The sequence below is a fragment of the Poromitra crassiceps genome (assembly GCF_964638095.1).
Source record: "Poromitra crassiceps genome assembly, chromosome: 2".
NCBI lineage: Eukaryota > Metazoa > Chordata > Actinopteri > Beryciformes > Melamphaidae > Poromitra > Poromitra crassiceps.
In genome coordinates this window covers 101,664,471-101,680,912 of record NC_139624.1, presented here as the reverse complement: position 1 = coordinate 101,680,912, position 16,442 = coordinate 101,664,471, and the positions used below count along the sequence as shown (strand labels likewise).

Genomic DNA, 16,442 nt, shown 5'->3' with positions numbered 1-16,442 from the left:
CTGAGTGTCGTTTGACACAGACAAGGTCTGACTCTGTAAACGGTGGCAGTAATACTAATTTTATTCTAATTTATTTTGAATCACCAATAGCCCATATATAAAAAATCTGATAAAAATAATGACTCGGACATATGATCGGGTCATAATGTCCGAGTCCGGATCGAGTCTGCAGTCACGTGATCGGCCCCGATTTCCGATCACGTGATCGGATCGGGACAACCCTAGGTAGATGTATGGATGTAGTGAGCATAGCTCTGACCTAACCAAATCTAACTAACATCACTGTGAACGCAAAACAAAGAAAACTTCTGATATAATATGATTGTTTAATAAAGTGTATCACTCAATTATAGTCAATACAAAAATAAAGGCTTTTATAGAACGGAAAGCCAAGCTGCTTAGTCTGCAGATAAAACACAATGACAAAAGGCATAGTAGTTTAGACTCTTATTGTCATACTGATCTGTTCAAATTTTGCATTGGTTCCAGTTCTCAGTGAATTGTAGCCTGGGCCCAATGAATGGGGCAGGCATATATAGTTCATGGGCAGGCACTATAAACCAATAAAACCATCTATGTCATTTCACTTTTTACTGAAGAATGCTGCCACCAGAATAAATAAAAGGCACTATGTAATGTTGACTGACTGATGCTTTTTATGTAGCCTAATGTGCGCGACTGCTCCTTTGTTTTCATTACTGGCTCTGTCCCGCAGCTAACGCTAACTAGCGCGGTTAGCTTAATGTTAGCGAGTGGTTTTTTGGAGTTAAATACACAATCCCTGGATGTTTCATTTCGGGTAAAGGGGTTTCCATTAGTTTCTATAAGTTTACGCAAGCTCTGTGTATTAAGTGCTTTTGTGGGGCTGTTTGATTACAAGCCACAGACTGTAAATGTCACAGTTTGCCAAGCGGACGAGCCTGCAGGGTAGGCCCGCTACGACTGAGCTAATGCTAACGTTAACACTCGCTAACAAAGACAACAAACATATCCGCTGCATCATCGCCAGCTTTGGTTTAACGTAATGCCATCTTAGAGGTTTCCCCTCCCCTGGGAACCTGTGTGGGACATGGATTGCAAATTACAGTAGCTTTCTGATCATTGTGAAACTGAAAAACAGCAACACACTACACACTGGCAGCAGCCATGTTTGCGTCGCAGCTGTGATGTCACGAATGTGCGACAACAAAAAGCTCCGCTTCCGAGGCAAAAAATAAACAGGATTATTATCGGATAATTTATCGGAAAAAGGCCATTATCGGAATAATAAATAATAACGCACAATGGCCATATCGGCCGATAATTTATCGGTCCGATAATTATCGTGCATCCCTAATATATATATATATATATATATATATATATATATATATATATATATATATATATATATACGTATATATATATGATACATACAACATTGTTGTATGTTTGTCTTTCTGCAACTTTCATGCTGCTTGTCTAGCCAGGTCTCCCAGTTAAAACAGTTGTTCTTGGTGTGTAGGCTCCATCACTGTACTCCAACCATCAAGGAAAAAGAATCCTCATCAGCACCATATGCATGAGCAGGTACACCTCCAGGGGACAACATGGCAACGTGACAAAACACGGTGACGGAGTGTTGGCATTTTGGAGTGGATGTTTTAATGTAGTCCTCACATGCAGAGCCGTGAGACAGTGTTTTAATGTAGCCCTCGCATGCAGAGCCGTGAGACAGTGTTTTATCATAGTCCCTGGATGTTTTAATGTAGTCCTCACATGCAGAGCCGTGAGACAGTGTTTTAATGTAGTCCTCACATGCAGAGCCGTGAGACAGTGTTTTAATGTAGTCCTCACATGCAGAGCCGTGAGACAGTGTTTTATCATAGTCCCTGGATGTTTTAATGTAGCCCTCACAGGCAGAGCCGTGAGACAGTGTTTTAATGTAGTCCTCACATGCAGAGCCATGAGACAGTGTTTTAATGTAGTCCTCACATGCAGAGCCGTGAGACAGTGTTTTAATGTAGTCCTCACATGCAGAGCCATGAGACAGTGTTTTAATGTAGTCCTCACATGCAGAGCCATGAGACAGTGTTTTAATGTAGTCCTCACATGCAGAGCCGTGAGACAGTGTTTTAATGTAGTCCTCGCATGCAGAGCCGTGAGACAGTGTTTTATCATAGTCCCTGGATGTTTTAATGTAGCCCTCACATGCAGAGCCGTGAGACAGTGTTTTAATGTAGTCCTCACATGCAGAGCCGTGAGACAGTGTTTTAATGTAGTCCTCACATGCAGAGCCGTGAGACAGTGTTTTAATGTAGTCCTCACATGCAGAGCCGTGAGACAGTGTTTTAATGTAGTCCTCGCATGCAGAGCCGTGAGACAGTGTTTTAATGTAGTCCTCACATGCAGAGCCGTGAGACAGTGTTTTATCGTAGTCCTCACATGCAGAGCTGTGAGACAGTGTTTTAATGTAGTCCTCACATGCAGAGCCATGAGACAGTGTTTTAATGTAGTCCTCACATGCAGAGCCGTGAGACAGTGTTTTATCGTAGTCCTCACATGCAGAGCCATGTGACAGTGTTTTAATGTAGTCCTCACATGCAGAGCCATGAGACAGTGTTTTATCATAGTCCTCACATGCAGAGCCATGAGACAGTGTTTTAATGTAGTCCTCACATGCAGAGCCGTGAGACAGTGTTTTATCGTAGTCCTCACATGCAGAGCTGTGAGACAGTGTTTTATCGTAGTCCTCACATGCAGAGCCGTGAGACAGTGTTTTATCATAGTCCTCACATGCAGAGCCGTGAGACAGTGTTTTAATGTAGTCCTCACATGCAGAGCCGTGAGACAGTGTTTTATCATAGTCCCTGGATGTTTTAATGTAGTGCTCACATGCAGAGCCGTGAGACAGTGTTTTAATGTAGTCCTCACATGCAGAGCCGTGAGACAGTGTTTTATCGTAGTCCCTGGCAGGGTCATTTCTCATGCGAGTCCAGGATGTCACCCCCTCTCAGAGCAGGAAGTGGCTGCCCAACTATCCAGGCAGACAGGAAGTGTGGTGTGTGGTATGTGTAAAGGGTGGACCTCCTATATGTGTGTGTGTGGGGGGAGGGGAGGGGGGATTCAATGTCTGTATGACTCAATAAGTAAATAACTAGATTTATGTTTCATGAACATGGGCACTATAGACATATTAGCAGAGAAATTGTACATGTGTCCTTTGCACAGCATGTTTTGAAAAGCAACAAATGACATCACATGCAAATTAGGGCTGTGAATCTTCACTGGCCTCACGATTCGATTCAATTACGATTCAGAGGGCTACGATTCGATTCGATTACGATTATCGATGCATCTTAAATCGATGCATCGCTTTTTTCCCCAATACATGATTTATTTTTTCTCACTTTCTTTTTTCTCACTGTGTGGCTACTTTTAAAATAAAAGTGCATTTGGAATTTTATTGTATTATGATCCATAATTAAAATAACTGCATGTACTTCTATTATATTTTATTTGATTATTATTATTTTTATTTTTTTATTTTTTTAATAATCGATTTTTTACATTTGTGAATCGATGCAGAATTGTGCACGTCCGCATCGCGATGCATCTTATAATCGATTATTTCTGACACCCCTAATGCAAATGCTACTAGATAGATCTGTATAAAACTTCTTCATATGGGTGGAGATGTCGAGGATTGATTTGCGACTCAAGTGAAGAGACATGATTGAAGTTAGATTTCTATAGTTTTCAGTTTCCTCAGAATTCTTTTGTAACATAATGGAGGCTTTAGGGGAGGTCGATGTATAACGGGGAGTAACGAGGAGTGTGATTGTTTGAGATTGATAGATAACGACTAGTGTGAAGTTAACTGTGACGCATCACTTCCTTGAAGGTGGATGTCTTTCCTAGAACTAAGACTGAATGTGAAGGCTGCATTATGCTCAGCACTTCTTCTGTCAGGTTTTATATGTCGTTTCAGTGGTGTTCATCACTCACTCACGGACGGTTAGACTATCTGCCCCTAGTGGCCGCTATGAGGCGTTGGCACACAGGATGCCGAGGATGACTGGTATCTATCTGATACTGCTGAGCTATGTAAGTTGCTTTCTGTCTTATTAGTGTTTGTCCTTGTTCTTAAGAGCATAAGAACACCTTGCCCACTGTGATCTGAGACTGGCCAAATAAGGAAGTGGTAGGGCACTTTGCACAATCTCCCACAGTTGAATTGACCACACGTGAGCGTGTTAAGGAAGGGAACTTGTAACGTCTTCACCCACAGCAGCAACCGCTGTTGAAAGGTGCTACTACATACGCCCAACTTTCCCCTAAGTGTCCTAGTCAATCCAAAAATAAAGCCAATCTTCTCTGTAGTGAATCCCCCAGGAGCTCTCACTTGCAAGTCTCCAGCGAGATCCACATTTTATTCCTCTATCCATCATAGCGCTACGTTGCCACGCGGTGCCGAATGCAGCATCACACATGCTGTTGCCTGGGGAAGAATGGTGTCACCAGGCGTCAGGCGGTGTTGCTGTTTCAACTCTCTGGCAAGAGAGAACAGTGTTAGGTATTGTTTCTTCATATTTAGTTGATCTATTCAGGGTTCCGGGTTGAACAGAGATGTCACTTTATTTTGGTGCACAGTAGATTGTTAACTAGCAGCGCAGTGCATCCATACAGGGCTTACACCTGATTGAACACCACAGGAAGCTAACTGAATCAATCTCTGTGTGCCTATAGCCGTTTTTCCACATGCGTACCGGAAAATTACCTGTAAATCAATATCGGACATTTCCCGGAATTTCCCTTCACACCTGAGCACTCGCATGTGGGAATCTAATCGTCAAATAGCCGGTATGTTGGGGGGTGGGGTGGGGCGGAGCGGGCGGGGGCGGGGGGGCGGAGGAGAGTGGCCTGGGGTCACCCACAGGGCCTTAGACCCTCCATGCACTGAAGGGTCTCTCAATACTGCGGTGTAGCACTAACTCTATTGCAGCAGATTGGGCGTGATCAACCCTTCCGCGGGCAACGTTGCAAACAGAGTAGGAAGGCTGATCCGTGAGCGGCTGCTTCTGGGACGCGGGTCGGGGTCTTAATCGGCCTCGGCTGGGTCTACTGGGCGAGGCTGTATGATGTTGACAGACCCGAAACACCTTACGACCCCAGCTAACATCACTGATGACGCGTCCCAGCGCATGCTGTAGTATGTATTTTTAAACTGAATGTAGTTCCGATTTTGACTGTATTTAACCGTCATGTCCACCTACTGCGGCACAACACTGAAGAAGGCCTGCGTGCCGAAACTGTTTGTTGCTGTGCTGCTGCCCTACCCAGACTAAGGTATTAAACCTCTAAAAGGACATTTTTGTGTGCTGGCTTTTTCTGCTGGGACTTGATAAAGCAGAAATATACCATAGGATATACAAAAGGAGACTTAGAGGATAAGTCAATTCAATCAGTCAATCTAATCAGTCATTCACTCAGTCTGCCATTCATTCCAAGTTCAAGTGTGTTTATTTATATAGCCCTAAATCACAAGCAACATGCTTGTGATTTAGGGCTATATAAATAAACACACTTGAAGTTGGAATCAGACTGAGATTGGCGTGTGATGATTTGGGTTTTCAAGTTGCCTTGACAGAGGTCTTTACAGACAAACTTATATAAGACAAGCATACCCAAAAAACACAAGGTAGGCGAGAAAGAGCAGATTTGAGCAAGTGCTGAGGCAAATAGTGATGACCCCAGTATCCTTTCGTGATATAGAGCAGGTGTAAACGCCATAGTGATGACCCTGGTATCTTGTCATGATATAGAGCAGGTGTAAACGCCATAGTGATGACCCTGGTATCTTGTCATGATATAGAGCAGGTGTAAACACCATAGTGATGACCCTGGTATCTTGTCATGATATAGAGCAGGTGTAAACGCCATAGTGATGACCCTGGTATCTTGTTGTGATATAGAGCAGGTGTAAACGCCATAGTGATGACCCTGGTATCTTGTCATGATATAGAGCAGGTGTAAACGCCATAGTGATGACCCTGGTATCTTGTCATGATATAGAGCAGGTGTAAACGCCATAGTGATGACCCTGGTATCTTGTCATGATATAGAGCAGGTGTAAATGCCATAGTGATGACCCTGGTATCTTGTCATGATATAGAGCAGGTGTAAACGCCATAGTGATGACCCTGGTATCTTGTCGTGATATAGAGCAGGTGTAAACGCCATAGTGATGACCCTGGTATCTTGTTGTGATATAGAGCAGGTGTAAACGCCATAGTGATGACCCTGGTATCTTGTCGTGATATAGAGCAGGTGTAAACGCCATAGTGATGACCCTGGTATCTTGTCGTGATATAGAGCAGGTGTAAACGCCATAGGGATGACCCTGGTATCTTGTCATGATATAGAGCAGGTGTAAACGCCATAGTGATGACCCTGGTATCTTGTTGTGATATAGAGCAGGTGTAAACGCCATAGGGATGACCCTGGTATCTTGTCATGATATAGAGCAGGTGTAAACGCCATAGGGATGACCCTGGTATCTTGTCATGATATAGAGCAGGTGTAAACGCCATAGGGATGACCCTGGTATCTTGTTGTGATATAGAGCAGGTGTAAATGCCATAGTGATGACCCTGGTATCTTGTCATGATATAGAGCAGGTGTAAACGCCATAGGGATGACCCTGGTATCTTGTTGTGATATAGAGCAGGTGTAAATGCCATAGTGATGACCCTGGTATCTTGTCATGATATAGAGCAGATGTAAACGCCATAGGGATGACCCTGGTATCTTGTCGTGATATAGAGCAGGTGTAAATGCCATAGTGATGACCCTGGTATCTTGTCATGATATAGAGCAGGTGTAAATGCCATAGGGATGACCCTGGTATCTTGTCATGATATAGAGCAGGTGTAAACGCCATAGGGATGACCCTGGTATCTTGTCATGATATAGAGCAGGTGTAAATGCCATAGTGATGACCCTGGTATCTTGTCATGATATAGAGCAGGTGTAAACGCCATAGGGATGACCCTGGTATCTTGTTGTGATATAGAGCAGGTGTAAACGCCATAGGGATGACCCTGGTATCTTGTTGTGATATAGAGCAGGTGTAAATGCCATAGTGATGACCCTGGTATCTTGTCATGATATAGAGCAGGTGTAAACGCCATAGGGATGACCCTGGTATCTTGTTGTGATATAGAGCAGGTGTAAATGCCATAGTGATGACCCTGGTATCTTGTCATGATATAGAGCAGGTGTAAATGCCATAGTGATGACCCTGGTATCTTGTCATGATATAGAGCAGGTGTAAATGCCATAGTGATGACCCTGGTATCTTGTCATGATATAGAGCAGGTGTAAATGCCATAGTGATGACCCTGGTATCTTGTCATGATATAGAGCAGGTGTAAATGCCATAGTGATGACCCTGGTATCTTGTCATGATATAGAGCAGGTGTAAATGCCATAGTGATGACCCTGGTATCTTGTCATGATATAGAGCAGGTGTAAACGCCATAGGGATGACCCTGGTATCTTGTTGTGATATAGAGCAGGTGTAAACGCCATAGTGATGACCCTGGTATCTTGTCATGATATAGAGCAGGTGTAAATGCCATAGTGATGACCCTGGTATCTTGTCATGATATAGAGCAGGTGTAAACGCCATAGGGATGACCCTGGTATCTTGTTGTGATATAGAGCAGGTGTAAATGCCATAGTGATGACCCTGGTATCTTGTCATGATATAGAGCAGGTGTAAACGCCATAGGGATGACCCTGGTATCTTGTTGTGATATAGAGCAGGTGTAAATGCCATAGTGATGACCCTGGTATCTTGTTGTGATATAGAGCAGGTGTAAACGCCATAGGGATGACCCGGGTATCTTGTCGTGATATAGAGCAGGTGTAAATGCCATAGCACAGATAACACGTCTTCATAGGTGCAGGGGTAATGCCACAGCAGAGCCCACAATAAGTTACTAAGTCCATCCTAAGTTCCTCCTGCATGCTCTACACTGTTTTCTTATTAATGGTGAGAGTCACGCATCCCACCTTCTGTTACATGCACACGCACGCACGCACGCACACACACACACACACACACACACACACACACACACACACACATACACATCATGTATGTAGATCATTCTCTCTCTCTCTCTGAGGAGTTGATCAGGCCCATAGCTTATGGAGTGGTGCAGGTCATACACTTCACTCTGTGATAAGTGTTGGATGAAAGCTTGTTTTGTTCCACTGCTCTAAACTGGGCTCAAGTGGCCATTTTACCTCAACAAAGAGATGGATGAGATGTGAGGTGAGAAAGGAGAGCGAGGCAGAGAGAGTGATAGAGTAGCCAAGTGGGGCGAGGGCAGGTGCTTAAAGTGGTATTCAAATAAGAAATAAAAGAAAGTGTTAAATAGCTCGACTTCCTGACAGCCATCACTGATACAGAGTATTTGGTCAGTAACATGCGTCCTTCGCTCTGGAGTATCAAAACATTTTCTGGGATCCCATCCCACTTTTATCCAATCGGGAGAGAGGATTCCACAACATTTCTTTTCTGTTCACTGCAGAGCGGAAGGACTGGGAGAACCACGTTACTGAGTCTGACCACACACTATATCAGCGATGGCTGTCGGAATGTAGAGCTATTTAACACTTATTATTAAGAAAAGGAGCATTTTAATTTATTTTAACAATAATATGTTTAACATAATACGGCAGACATTCTACACTGTGTTCAGACTCAAGAGCTAATAAAACAGCTGTGTTGATGCTGAAAACCTGTGTAGGCCTACTTTTTTCCACACAGAAGAATTATCATGAATCCATAAAGAATCAACCGATAAGCAGAATCGATAATGGCACTGGGTATCAATAAAATCATATCTATTCCCATCCCTATTTGGCGTGCCTTGTGGCGTGCTCCGGTGGACACATGGCAGGTGCGCGCGCGGTGCGAGAGGTGAGGAGATCAGGCGTGAAAGGATGTGTGTGTGAGAGAGAGACAGATGAAGAGATTGTCTGATGAAGAGCTTTGCTCGAAACGTCACTTTTTTGGGCGTTTAAATAAAAAAAACACTGAAACTAGGAGCTTTTTATTCATTTTTGACTTGTGAGAGAGACAGAGACATGCCTCAGTGGCTCTGTGCTGAAGGACAGCTTGGCTTTGCTTTGGCTTCACAACAAGCCTTAGTTTCCAGTAACTTGATGAGACAAATCATTCTGATGGGGAAATGCAGTATCCTAGTAGGTAGGGAATTTCAGCGTTTGATGGGGCCTGAGTGCTATTTTTGTAGCTTTCAAGGCAACTTGAAATCATCACACATCAGCAAACAACAAAACATTGTATATTGTGAATGTGTCATTTCAAACAGCAATGAAACAATTTTTACCCAATGTTACAAAAATAGCATCATCAACTCTCCAGCTAACTAGGACTGAGAATTCGTCCAGAGCAGGCAGCGGGCACCGATGTGTTTTCTCCACCTCCTAACACACGTTCTCTATTTTCAAACACCAGCTGGAGTTTTGTGATTTCCTCTTAAAGACTCCATTACAAGAGACGCTGTGTTCCTTTCATGCTAATCATGTGGGCGTCGGCATCTGATAGCATGCTGTTGACAGCCAGATGGTACGAGGGCAACGCCGTGCTGTGCCATCTGGAGCCCCTCAGGGTGGCACCTCAGCGGGGCCGCCAACAAGCAGCCAAGGGCCCTCCTCTCTGGGCTGATGTTGTGACCTGATGCCAGCCCAGTGCCAGGCTGCCAAGGCAGGCCGGGCACACTGCCACTGAGCTGCCAAACGCAGTACTGCAGCTATTCCTGTCCCCTGTGTGTGTGTGTGTGTGTGTGTGTGTGTGTGTGTGTGTGTGTGTGTGTGTGTGTGTGTGTGTGTGTGTGTGTGTGTGTGTGTGTGTGTGTGTGTGTGTGTGTGTGTGTGTGTGTGTGTGTGTGTGTGTGTGTGTGTGTTCGACTTAAATGTAGGGATAAAATGATAATGCTGATTATTTTACTGATCCTGAATCCTGATAATATTATTAGTCATAATTAGTTGTCTTGATTATTTTTGGGAACTTATTTTCCTGCACCTTTTCCATCATATTTCAATGGCTTTACTATACTACTTTTGAGCTATAACCAATTTTTGGAATGAAAGAAAATTAAATTTTCCCTCATGGCTGAATTCCCTTATTTATGGTATAAATCAAAGTTGTAATATGTGGCATCCTGGTGGCTCAGTTGGCTAAGGTGCAAATTAAGGTTAGACCATCGGTTAGACCCATGGAGGTTCCTTCCTGGCCACAGCTACCTAGTAGTAGCCTGTAAAACTGAATGAAACTTTATTTTCTTTGCACATTTTTTTCATTCAATCAACTCCCCTGCTACTGAATGGGGCAGCTGGGGTTTCTTTCCTCTCCCTCTTTATGGACTATCCAATAAAGCAGAAGTACTGATTGTATAATTTGATTGTGCAGCCCTACATGGCTGCTGGTGCCAAGACAATGACCAGAAGATGGAATTGCATTGACTTTAAGTTAATGATAATGTACAGTAAATGTGAGCTAGAATGTGCTTCCAGCTTGCATGGTAGCACCCATGGCAGCCCTTGGCATGGCTTCATTCATGTATCATGGCAGTGGAGGAGAAGTGTGGGAGACGGAGCAGTGAGTTGTGATGGCTTTCGGGGACAGTATATTATTTGGATTTTGTGCTCTTTCTTTTCACTCGCATCTTGCGCGCTACGTGTGCTCGATTCCTAGGCTCACACGCTGCCCGGCCTCGCCTGTCTAAGTAGCTCGCCGAGCTGGCCCTGCAGCTTGCATTCGCAGCTCGCCCGCTGCGTGGCCTTGCCCGCAGCTCGACTGCTGTGTGTCCTTGCCTGCCCTATTGGCGTGCGCACAATGTCTCCCTCTCTCCCTCAGTCTCTCTCCCCCTCTCTTTCTCTCCCTTAGTCTCTCTCCGTCTCTCTCCCTCTCCTCTCCCTCAGTCTCTCTCTCTCCCTCTCCTCTCCCTCCCTCTCCCTCAGTCTCTCTCCCTCTCCTCTCTCTCCCTCTCCCTCAGTCTCTCTCCCCCTCTCTCTCCCTCTCCTCCCTCTCCCTCTCTCCCTCAGTCTCTCTCCCCCTCTCTCTCCCTCCTCTCTCTCCCTCTCTCCCTCAGTCTCTATCCCCCTCTCTTTCTCTCCCTTAGTCTCTCTCCGTTTCTCTCCCTCTCCTCTCCCTCCCTCTCCTCCTCTCCCTCTCCCTCAGTCTCTCTCCCCCTGAGGGAGAGACTCTGTGTGCGTGTGAGAGTGAATTTATGACATCACTGATGATGTCATCAGTGGGATTTATGACATCACTGATGATGTCATCAATGGGATTGATGACATCACTGATGTTGTCATCAGTGGGACAGACAGAGAAACAAACAGACAGGACTCCCTCAGTTTCTCCGATGATGTCATCAGTGACATCATCACTATCACAACTATAGCCCAGCAGCCTGTTGCACCAGCTGAACGTAAGTTCTGTCTTAAGTTAGGGTGTAAAGTCCACACTAACTGCTACGTTCAAACTAGTTAGTTTGACACTAAAGTTGTGTCTTTGTTGAGTTGCACCACGGAGACGTAAGATACATCTTAACTAGTAGTCCTTAAACCTCACACTAGCCAAAATAGTGTCGCAGAAAATGACGTGTACAGTATCTGTGACCAATCAGTGAAAAGCACGGTGGAAACGGTGTTTATTTACCGTTGTTTAAGTAAGTGGAGTGAAAACAGGACATGTTGCCCACCGCAAATTAGTGCTTTTATATTTCATCAACACTAACCAAATGAGAACGTTATTGAGTAACGTTCGTTTAGGTTCATATTACTGTTAACGTTTATCTGTGAGCTCTATCAGTATTGTAGGCTAATTTAGCACCATCCTGCCTGCTAAATTGTTGCGGTTATTTTAATTTGTATGCAGTGCTGCAGCTTGTGGGAAACAAAAGCGTGAGTCATCAATATCAAAGGGTGTAATTATTGATCACGGAGAGCGCGTTACCGACGCAAAACAACGGTGCCAAGTTGCAATCCGTGCCAATGCTTATTTTACGGAGGACTTTACACCTAGTAAGACGTAGGTGTAAAATTTAAGTTCTAACTTATGCCTACGTTGTAACTATTTCACTTGGTGCAACCCAAATATTTTTAGTAGTGCGTAAACTCGGACTTAGTGAGACTTTACGTTCAAACTAGCTTACGTTTCAACTTACGCACAGCTGGTGCAACCCACTGCAGAGCCGTATAATAGAAGAGTTCCGACATCTCCATTCACTCCAATGGACCAGTTTTTTTCCAGGAAGTAGAAAGTGGAACTCTTGAGTAAAAAAAGCAGCACTGTCGAGTTGCAGGAGAATAGACAGTGTTGTACTTTGAAAGGGTTTTTCATCCCTTGAAATGAATCAAATTGTACATTATCAGCTTTATTTTAGCATGCAAAAGTAGCGCGAGACCCATTCCTGGCTGTTCATTGGCTAATGAGTCTCGCATTTTGGTCCTCCGCTGACGCCACTCTCTCTCTAGAGGACACTACTATAGCCGTTTGTGTGTGTGTGTGTGTGTGTGTGTGTGTGTGTGTGTGAGTGAATTTATGACATCACTGATGATGTCAAACAGACAGACAGAGCCCTAGCCCCCAATTATATACTGATGATGATTATATCTTGATAAAATGGCATTGTAGGGGTGTGACTTGTGAGGGTGTGTGTAGGGGCGTGGCTGCTTTAAAAACACAGAGGGTGAGCTATTCCTTACCCTTTGTCCAGGCTCCCTCCCTAACAATGTGTAACCACCAGCCCCCACCTCATTTCCTTTCTGCTTCCTGAAATGCAGGAAGTTGCATGCTCGCGTCTTCCCCAGGTTCGGAGAAAGGGAGGACTGCAGAGGGTGGGAGCCCCTGGGCGGGAGGAGGATGAGGGTCATTCCAGAGGAAACAAGCCTAAACCAGAGGGACACACCCTGGATCGATAGTTAACTCATTGAGTGCCAGCCACTTTTGGAGAACGGACGCTCCCAGTGCCAGAGTTTCAGAGCGTTTTCAGTGATTTCTCGAGGCCCACAGAATATTGTGTGATATTACTATGTAAACAGCGAACACGCACAAAGAACGATGAGACTCTATTGTATCAGCAGCAAAAAAAAGTTTATTGATATCATTTTCCGTTCTTTAGCTATCAGCCGGAGAAGATAGGTCAAAAACAGCAAAAACAGGCGTTTCCATCTAGAAGCTAAGATATTGAGCCTTTTGTGAAATGAAGCATTTCAAGCAAATCACTGACTCTGAAGCTAATATTTTCTGACCTGAAACATCTGAACAGTAATTTCCTTCAATATAACAGCACCCCCACCCCCCTCTACTGCAAACTCCTCCTCCGTGGGTGTGTATCTGGTGGCTCTGCTCGCTCTGCTGCTTGTCAGGCGAGTCTCTGCTGCTTGCGGATCCACGTTCGGATGGCGGCCGCTCGTCGGGGGAGTCTGGATCGGGCTCGCTCGTTTCTGGGGTTTCGGTTGTGAGCTGGGATGAAGCTGCGTCCGATTCTGGGCTTTCTGGGCTTTCTGCTGCGCTTTTTTCAAAGTGTGCTGCACCCAGAGTCTATTTTCGGAGCCCCCCACCGTTGTGCGCCGGCTCCCAGCGCGACAGCGAAAAGCCAAACCATTCTCATGAGAATGGTTTCATCACGGCTTTTTCTGCTGTTTTTACTCAACTTTCTCTAATCTGGAGAGCACTGTCGCCACCTAATGGGTCGGTAAAATAGGTTATACACATTCAACATGCCCCAAAATTTTACAGGAGATGTATTAGGCATTGATCCACGTCCCACCGTCAAAAAACGCAATTGACGACAATCGTCGTCATTGGCACTCTACGTTAGTATTCGAATTGACGACGATTGTCGTCATTGGCACTCAATGAGTTAAAGACGAACTGAACCTAAAACTGACTTATTTTATTTTAGTTCATATACCTGGGTATTCAGTGCACCTATTTAATAATGTATGCGGGGGGGGGGGGAATCAAATTTATTTAGTTTTCACACTTTTTCACATCAAGTCCATTTTTCAAGATTTCATTCATAACTGTAATCTACAGTTTGCTGACATCACATTGCACTATCAAATTTCAACCCCATTTCAACCAATCATATCACAACATGGCAGCTGTCAATCAATCTTCATTTTGAGGAGAAAATTCTGCAGGCAAGATGGCCGTCTACTAGTGCCTGTAACATGGCAGAATGTCTAGCCCATCAACTAACTTAACAACTTGGCCAATAAGTATGTAACATACAAAATAAAGTAACGCTAATGTCTTCATTTGATGTAGAATGAATACATAGGACATGTAACTGGCTCGTTAAACTTGCATTTCAGGAATAACGTTAATCTAAGCAGGTTTTACCCCGGTCCCTCGCAGATCCCAGGCGGGCAGGCAGCACTCATGCCTTGGATTCTCCGGTCCGGTTCACAGGGAGGCAGCTGGCTGCTTGCTTCTCTGCGGATCCCACTCGCGTAGCACCACAACCCACTGAATCCCACTCGATTTTGGAGTGGAACACGCTAGGATTGGGGTCCACCCGCTATGCCGACAGCCCGCAATGCCAACGTTAGGTTTAGGCGTGGGGGGTGGGAGAGCTTAGGTTTAGGGTTGGGGTCTGAGGGGAGGTTAGGTTTAGGCTTGGGGGGTGGCAGAGGTTAGGGTTAGGGACTGCGGGAGGTTAGGTTTAGGCATGGGGGGTGGGAGACGTTAGGTTTAGGCGTGGGGGCTGGGAGAGGTTAGCTCCAGCCGGTCCCCCGACACGCTGCACACCGCCTCGCTCAGCTGGTTCTGCTTGTGGGCTATGTCGGCACTGCGGTCTGTCGGCACATAGACGCGGCACCCTAGGATTTGCCAAAGCCAAATCCAGTTCCCAGAATTGTCAAATCAAATCATCGACACGCTATGCCCGCCTCTCAACCCTTCTGTCATCTCAGACAAGATTTGTTTTCAGATGGTTTTCAGTCTGATACGTCTGCGACCCTCGCCCCACATGGGTTCAGCTCGTCTTTAACTGCTGCTTCTTCAGGAGAACATCCTCCTCTCAGTCAGGCTTACTGATTTCCACGCATTTTTTGATCTGATGCCCTGGGTCACAGGAACATGACATTTCCTATCACACCAAACACTGTGTCAGCTTTCAACTCAAGTGAAAAGAAAGGAAAATGATAGCTGCTGCGCAGCAATGGGTCGTGGCCGGGCAAGTCTCAAGTCCTTTAGTTATAGTCCAAGTCGCGTCTCAAGTCTTTCGTCACAAGTCCAAGTCAAGTCTCAAGTCTCTTATGGATGAGCTTTCTATCATCTGCTGCATGCAATCCAGTCTGCTTAGATTAGAACACTGCCGTTCATGACAGGGCTGGGGCAGAAGGCAGCAGGTTAAGTACATGGCAGTTGAACATAGAAGTGGAGAGAGTAGGGACAGTGGAGGCAGACAGAGATAGACTAAAAAATTGCTTATTTATACTTTGGCATGTATGACATCACCGATGACATGACAGCAACAACTATGACATCACCCACCCAGTCTGCTCAGCCAGGAAGGATGACATCATTGATGACATAATCACTGATGACATCATTGATGACATCATCACTGATTACAGCACTGATGACGTCATTGCTCAAGTGACATCACATCATTAGGTAATTAGGGCAATTATGATGCTCTTTAGGCTCTTTCCTCTCAGCTGTAGTGTTATTTATCCATCTATATCGTTTTGGGATAGTTGCCTGAGTTTTGGAGATATCGGCCGCAGACATGCCTGCCTTCTCTTGAATACAATGGAGGCATGAAGGGAGAAAATCTGCGGCTGATATTTCCAAAACTCAAGTAACTAACACAAAACGATATAGAAGATAAATAGCACTACAAGTGAGAGGGAATGTATGTATTTTGGATTTTAGGGTGAGCTGTTCCTTTAAGCCGGCCCCAGACTGCTGCCACTCTCTCCGTTATGCAAGTTGACATAAGAGCTAACTGAAAGTTCACTTCACTTAAATCATCTCATTTATTTCATGTTCATAGTTCACAATTTAGAATTTTGAAACCAAGTTCACAGTCGCAAAAAATTAACAGTTCACGACATGTTCATTTCATTTATTTAATGAGCTGCTCCAAGCTATTCTTTTCCCATAGAATCACCAATATTGCAGACGATCTCTGCATTCGCAATTATTATAAATCACTGATCGTTGAACTTTCACTTCTGTGTGAATATCTCCAACTGCTTATTTTTCCCAGTTCGGAAAACTGGATGCGATGGTTATGTTTTAGATGAGCTTTTTTTGTATTGCCCCACTTTTTGTTGCCACTGTAAAGTCCACATAGCCAGCTTGTTCAGGTTATTTGGCTCTCCTCTCTCATTCTTAAAGA

The 16,442-nt window shown here is 44.7% G+C and overlaps 1 protein-coding gene across 1 annotated transcript in view; it reads left to right on the top strand.

Moving 5' to 3' along the window:
* Positions 1-16,442, top strand: part of ccny (cyclin Y) — a gene marked incomplete at its 5' end in the record, with an annotated part of 113,946 nt that overhangs the window by 43,744 nt on the left and 53,760 nt on the right. The gene's annotated exons all lie outside the window — the stretch shown is intronic.